Raw genomic sequence first — 7,608 nt, forward strand, 5'->3', positions numbered from 1 at the left:
AGTAAACGGTAACATGTTTTAAAAATCACTTTAAAACCACAAACATGGGAAGATGAGAACCAATATTTTAGCAGTTAAATTACAAAGAAAATTTGCAATAAGGTTATGTAGTGACTAACTGACTTGATAAGAATATGACTTAATAATTTAACATACAAACACCATAACATTTCAACATAACCTAGCATTAACTAGACACAAAACATATTTAAATGACATTTTTTTACTGGTAGTCGGCAGCGGTTACGTCCCTTGTTTCTATAATCGATTGTTCAATTTTCACTATCGATTGTCGCCGACGTAGGCCTTTCCGATCAACTGTCGATTATAATTGATCATCGGCACAACACTACTTGAAACACAAACTGAGTTCAATAGTAAGTAATTCATTCATTTAAAAAACGGATTATCTTAAATGTTTACCTGTTACGTTTAATCAATGCAATTTGTTCGTTTATTTCCTAGGCGACGACCCTATTAAGAAGAAGCCATAGCCGTAGTAGGGAACATATAAATTGAAGATATACACTAATAAATTCATTTTAAGATGCCTAGCAAAACTAAATTGAGGCTAGTTTGTTATGGTACTTATTGTGTGCTTATTTAAGGAATACATTCACACACCAAGTTGTCCATGCCTTATGTTCGAAAAGTTATTTTAAATGCATGTATGTTAAAACAATATTATATAGGGATTTGTCCACAGAAATTATTGGCAACAGTTAACCTTAAGCTTTTTTGCAGGTTACGATAGATCTTGCTCGGGCTCGTATTATAAACGACGGGTTGCATGGACAAAGCGACTGCAATATATATATATATATTGAAATAATCCATGTCTTAATAAGATCCGTAATGATCAAGTGTCAAGCGTAAAATGACCAATAATATCCACCCTATTCACGCTTGACCAACTGAAGTATTAAGGTATATACCTTGAGGTATATATAGTGTAAAACACTTTTAATTACACTGGTACTTGCATGCCGGTATAAAATGACAAGGTAAAATCATTAAATATTGATTATGCATGAGAAATATAATAAGTTAAGAGAAAGTAAAATAGTTGTTTCTTTATTTTAACAGATACAAATTATATGAACCTCAATAAACTCAAACAAAACAACCTGTGACATACATTTGATTTAATTTGCATACTGTAAAATGTATTGAAAAACATCATTAAACCCTCTTCATTACAGGGCATGTATTGTCGAATTTGAAATAGTTCATAGCAATAGAAATACTGTAGAATCAACGTTTTCTTTTCAAACTTAATCAAACATATTCGGTGTATTCCGGAATTTCAGATTTTTGAGCGAATTATATTTTTTTTGTTATTACTCTTCTCGCAAAAGCCAAACTTTAAGAACATTTCTGACTTTATTTTTTTTAAACAAAGTGCAATGATATTATGATATTTTAGTTAATCTTCCAAATATGTAATCTTAAATGTTGTAAGAGATTTGGAGAAAACAGTATACATATATTGATGTAAACACTACATTACATTCTAGATTTTAAATGTTAAACCTTAATAATGCTATTTTTCCTTCAAATTAGTGCATAGATTTACCCCATATTCATAGCATTTACAAGAAAAACAAGTTTGTAAACACACGTCTTGATTCTACAGAATGTTAACAACAACATAGTACTGTTTATGTTGACTGTCCATAATTTGAACAAAGACTGTCAATTATTAAAATTATTCTCGAAAAATTGATAATAAAAATAAAATACGGGACGCAGTTTAACAATCCCCGTAAAGTACAATAAAAACAATGGTTCACATCACAAACATATTTGGAGCATCATTTTTATTCAGTTAGGTGTTGGTTTGGTGGGAGTCATACCTCCTCGTATTGAGGTTTCACAAATGAACTGTGAAAGCCAATATTAATAAAACATTAAATCTATTAAGTTCGTTTCATCCAACTTTGCGTGTTTTTTCAAATCATTTTGTTAACCATTCATTTAAACTTTTAGAACGTTTAACTTGAATTTGCTCGGGTCTTTTCGCATGGAAATATTATCCCACTGCAGTGCCCCTGAAATGTTGTTGGAATTCCAGTATTTCGCAATATAAGATCGATATAACAACGGCCAGTGCTATCCGACGTCCAGTATATGTAGTTTGGGCGGAGCTATGAATATTAAAATTTTATTGTGAAAAAGCGATGCCGTACTGTATTGTGGTTAGGTTATTCTCAACTATAAAACTACGTAGCAAATGTCTACTCAACTTTTGCCATAGTTACTGTTCTTGGCCTGATGTTAGAAAGTGTTATTAATCATGTTCTTTATTGATTGAAATTGTAAATAAACTGATCTCGATCGGAAAAACACTTTTATAATGGGTGTTCCATATTTAGGTACTGTACCAATTTAGATACGGCCCCTTGTGCGTACATATAGGCCTTACTAGAATATAACCATATAGACGTATAGCTTAACGTAGAAAGTCCATTTACGTTGTATTTCGCAACCCGTAACATCTTTATTTAAAAAAATGCATTCTATGTAAAATAACAAAATGTCACCGTGATTTTTTGTCAATACTGTAGAAAAACAATATTCGTCATCGTATCCCCTATAGTGTCGTATAGAAGGACAACCATTACAAGTTACAACAACCGGTAGAAGAAGGTCAATATAGGCTCAGCTCAAACCTATAGTGTCTCCTAAGGTAACAATCAGCAGGTCGAGGTTTTTTATATTCAGCTCAGGCCTAATATGTCCAAGTGTTTTCTCTTAAGTCGATAACCATTAGACTGAGGTCACTATAACTATGTTCAGCGCAGGCCTTAAATGTCCCTCAAAAAGTCTCTTAAAGCGACAATCAGTGTGCGGAGGTCACTATATGTTCAGCTCAGGCTTTGTTCCCCATGTTTGTGTCTCCTAAGGTGACAACCAGTAGGCGGAGGTCATTTAATATACAATTCAAGACTATAATATCCCTAAAATGTAGGTCCGTAAAATGAAGACAACCAGTAGACTGAGTACATTATGTGTGTGTTCAGTTCAAGACTATAACGTCCGTATGATGTATTTTATAAGGCAACAACCAGTAGGCGGAGGTCACTATTTATATATCTAAGGCGATAACCAGTAAACGGAGGTCATTATGAGTTCCGTTCAAGACTAGAACGTCCGTATAAGGGTCCGCCAAGGCGATAGCCAGAAGTCGGATATCATTATGTGTTCAGTTCAAGACTATATAACGTCCGTATTAGGGTCTTTCAAGGCAACAACCAGTAAACGGAGGTAACATTATGTTCAGCTGAATTCTAGTATGTCCCTGTGTCTTTTATGGCGACAACCAGTAGACGGAGGTTATTATGTGTTCAGCTCAAGACAAGAAAGTTCGTATAAGGATCTTCCAATTTGACGACCAGTAGACGGAGGACAATAAATATACAGTTCAAGACTAGAATGCCCCTTAAATGCATTGTAGAAGGCGACAGCCAGTAGACAGTAACTATATGTTCAGCCGATGTCTAGTATGTGCCTATTTTGGCGACAACCGTTTTACGGAGGTCATTAAATATACAGTTGAAGTCTAGAATGTCCATATTATGTATTGTTTAAGGCGATAACTAGTAAACGGAGGCCGTTAGATATACAGTTTGAGACTATAATATCCATTTAATATATTGTATAAGGCGACAACCAGAAGGCGAAGATCACTTTTTGTTCGGCCGAGGGATAGTATGTCATTATTATGAGCCTATTAGGACGACAACCAGTAGGCGGAGGTCACTGTTCAGCTGAGGTCTCGTATGTCCATATTATGAGCATATTAGGAAGACAACCAGTAAGCGGAGGTCATTGTTCAGCTGAGGTCTCGTATGTCCATATTACGAGCCTATTAAGACGACAACCAGTAGGCGGATGACATTGTTCAGCTGAGGTCTCTTATGTCCATATTATGAGCCTATTAGGAAGACAACCAGCAGGCGGTCATTGTTCAGCTGGGAGCAAGACAAATCGGCCCCTTACCAAATCGGCCCCTAAGACGTTTCGGCCCTGCCATTTCGTCCCCTTAATTAAAATGACTCGAGACGTTTCGGCCCCTTAGTGATTTTTAACAGAGATATTTCGGCCCCTTAATTTTATTTTATTTTTATCTTGAGTATAAAGAAAAACATTGTAGGTCGTCTTATAAATGTAAATGAGATCTGTAAATAAGTTGTAAATAACATCTTTAAATTTACAAATAGACAAATATGCATGAAAAACATTGATATGACTGATATAAAAAATATAATTAAAATCTAAATAACTATTAACCCTGATTTTTAATATAAAATGTTAGAAAATCTAAGAAAGTTTATTTGTTATAATTATTAATTGATCATTAAAGAAGTCAAAGAAAATGTGTCTTTGAACCATGCGTTCTTTACAAGGCAAACGGTAAGTGTTGTGGGTGTGAAAAAGACATTCAAAGACGTGTGAATCAATAATTGTCTTTAATTTTTTAATGTTATTTACAGTTGATTCAAGAAGATTTGAGTAATATAAACACCATAAGTATATATATTAAATCGTTTCTAAAAGTGGAACCATTTGTTTAGTGAGTACCATTTGTTTTAAACGTGTTGCTGTGCTACTGTTAAATTTTCGTGTATTGGACATTATTAACGCGTTGTTGTTCTACTTTTATTTTATTGTGTAATGGAATTTTGTTAAAATTTGTAATGTCTGATTCGGATTTTTGTATTGAGTGAGGTTAGGTTGTGAGACCGTTGGCAGCATCGAGTCTGCGATACAGGTAGGTGCAAGTAATATGTTTTATAGACACAAAAAACGTATAAATATAAATGTATAACACTATCCAGGTATGGCTATGTTTACCGCTAAGTACTCTCATAACTCATGTAATTTAGATTAAAATGCACGTACCGCCAAAGGTATATCAAAGCTGTTGTCATTGACACTGGACTGGCTTTCGTGGTTTTTATTTTGCAATCATTCCTGATTACACGCGTGTCTGACTTGTGATTCCCTAGTATAAATTCTTTGCTTTGTTTCTTTGTTATGTTTATTGTATCAAAAACGGTAGTGTTTAAACATAATTCTGTAGATCCTTAGGTCATACGCGATGTACATATTCTTGTTTCTTTTGTGTTGTATGTACCTTGCGGTATGTATAACACCGAAATCATTACCTTTTCATATTATACCTTAATATCGATAGCATTCTCACAATATTTTTTATCAAACTTATGATAGAAAAGAACTTATGTTATTAAGCAAGGTTTTTAAAAATGCCCTTACGTTTCAACCATTAATTTGTTATGTATGTGGTATACTATTGCTCCAGAATAATTATAAATTATTATTTTTGACAATTAGTGTCTTATCTATACACAATTAGGAAATAATGTTTGTTTTATAGATATGACTTGCAAACAAGTGACAACTTGATAGTTCTACAGATATTCTACAATAAATATGCATTTTAAAAAGAGTAAAACAATATATCCGTAATAAAATAATAATATTCTGTTTGAGGTGCGAATAGATAATTGGTATTATTCTGTAAGTGTGAGAATTAGCGGTTGGGAAACTCGGAACAAACCTTGTACACGTATTTATAAACTTGTGACAATTCGCCATAAGACCGACTGTATAAAAACACCTTTTAAGCCAGTATGGTTTTGCATACGTATTCAATATAAGATTAATACTAGTTTTTTTTCATCCTTATATATACCTGATTTGAATATAAATAACTGAATTTCATAAATTTTATAACTTATATCGAGAGCGTTACAGGGACATCAACGCCAGGATCATGGATGAGTGGGACTCATACGATTCGCATAAGGTCACCTGCGAGGAGTTCCTGAAAAATGTTGGTGCCATCTACGGCGGGCGATAGGTGTTTGGTCAAGACTGATGTTAGACAATGGTCATGTCATTATACATAATATTAGCAACATAGTTATGTATAATATTTAAAGATTATTTTTAAAAAAAAATGAAGTTTTTTTTTTTTAACTCTATTCCGTTTTCCGCTTTGTCTATCAAAATAAAAAAAATGAAATTACATGTTTTTTACTTATATTTAGAAATAAAAAAATAAAATATAAATAAGGGCCGAAACGTCTCGGTAATCAGGGGCCGAAACGTCTACGGGATGGGGACGATTTGGTAAGGGGCCGAAAAGGTAACCGTTTGAGCTAGGGGCCGATTTGGTAAGGGGCCGATTTGTCTGGTAGCCGTTCAGCTGAGGTCTCGTATGTCCATATTATGTGCCTATTAGGACGACAACCAGAAGGCGGAGGTCATTGTCCTCTATACCTATAAGAAAGACAACCAGTAGGCGGTCATTGTTCAGCTGAGGTCTCGTATGTCCTTATTATGTGCCTATTAGGGCGACAACCAGTAGGCGGTCATTGTTCAGCTGAGGTCTCGTATGTCCATATTATGTGCCTATTAGGGCGACAACCAGTAGGCGGTCATTGTTCAGCTGAGGGCTCTAATGTCCATATTATGAGCCTATTAGGAAGACAACCAGTAAGGGGAGGTCATTGTTCAGCTGAGGTCTCGTATGTCCATATTATGAGCCCATTAGGACGACAACCAGTAGGCGGAGGTCAGTGTTCAGCTGAGGTCTCGTATGTCTATATAATGAGCCTATTAGAAAGACAACCAGAAGGCGGAGGTCATTGTTCAGCTGAGGTCTCGTATGCCCATATAATGAGCCTGTTAGGAAGACAACCAGAAGGCGGAGGTCATTGTTTAGCTGAAGTCTCGTATGTCCATATTATGAGCCTATTAGGACAAAAACCAGTAGGCGGAGGTCATTGTGAAATTAGTTAAAGACTATAGCTTCCGTATTAGAGTCTTCCCATGCGACATTCTATTTACAGTTTAAGCCTGGAATGTCTCTTTAATGTATTGTGCAAGGCGACAACCAATTGGCGGATGTCACAATATGTTCAGCTGAGGTCTGGTATGTCATTATAAAAGTATGTCTCCTATGGCTTCAACCTGCAGGTGGATGTCACTTTATGATCAGCTCACGTCTAGTATTTCCCTTTAATGTACCTATGCCTATTAGGGGGACACAGTAGACGGATGTTATTATTTGTTCAGTTCGAGACTAGATCGTCCGCATTAATTTCTTCTCAGGAGAGAGCAAGAAGACTGAGGTCATTACATATACAAAGACTAGAATGTCTCTATTATGCTTTCAATAAGGCGACAAGCAGTAGACAGGTCTAGATAGGCTCATCTTTGACTCGATAGTTAAGAGGTTTACCGAGGACATTTGTTCTTACAATGTGGTAATTGAGTGTGGTGTCAATAAATGTATGGCATTATTCTATTAACATTTTGTCCGTCTGTCCATCAGCAACTGTAGTATTACCATCACTTCATACCCCTTAAAAGGGCCTTATCATTTTTGTTTAAAATGATGCTGTTCATGGGTCCGTACTTATACGTTTTTAATCTGGTGAAATGGTGTACACCTTAACTCCAAGTAGGGAGGCTAAATGTTTCCCTAATATTGCTCTTTTTGGTGACAACCAAGAAGCAATCATGAACCTTAAATCTTATGCAAATGGCCAAGTGATGAAATACAATTGCAAATAG

Source organism: Mya arenaria, chromosome 11, assembly GCF_026914265.1.
Source record: "Mya arenaria isolate MELC-2E11 chromosome 11, ASM2691426v1".
In the NCBI taxonomy this organism is placed as follows: Eukaryota; Metazoa; Mollusca; class Bivalvia; order Myida; family Myidae; genus Mya; species Mya arenaria.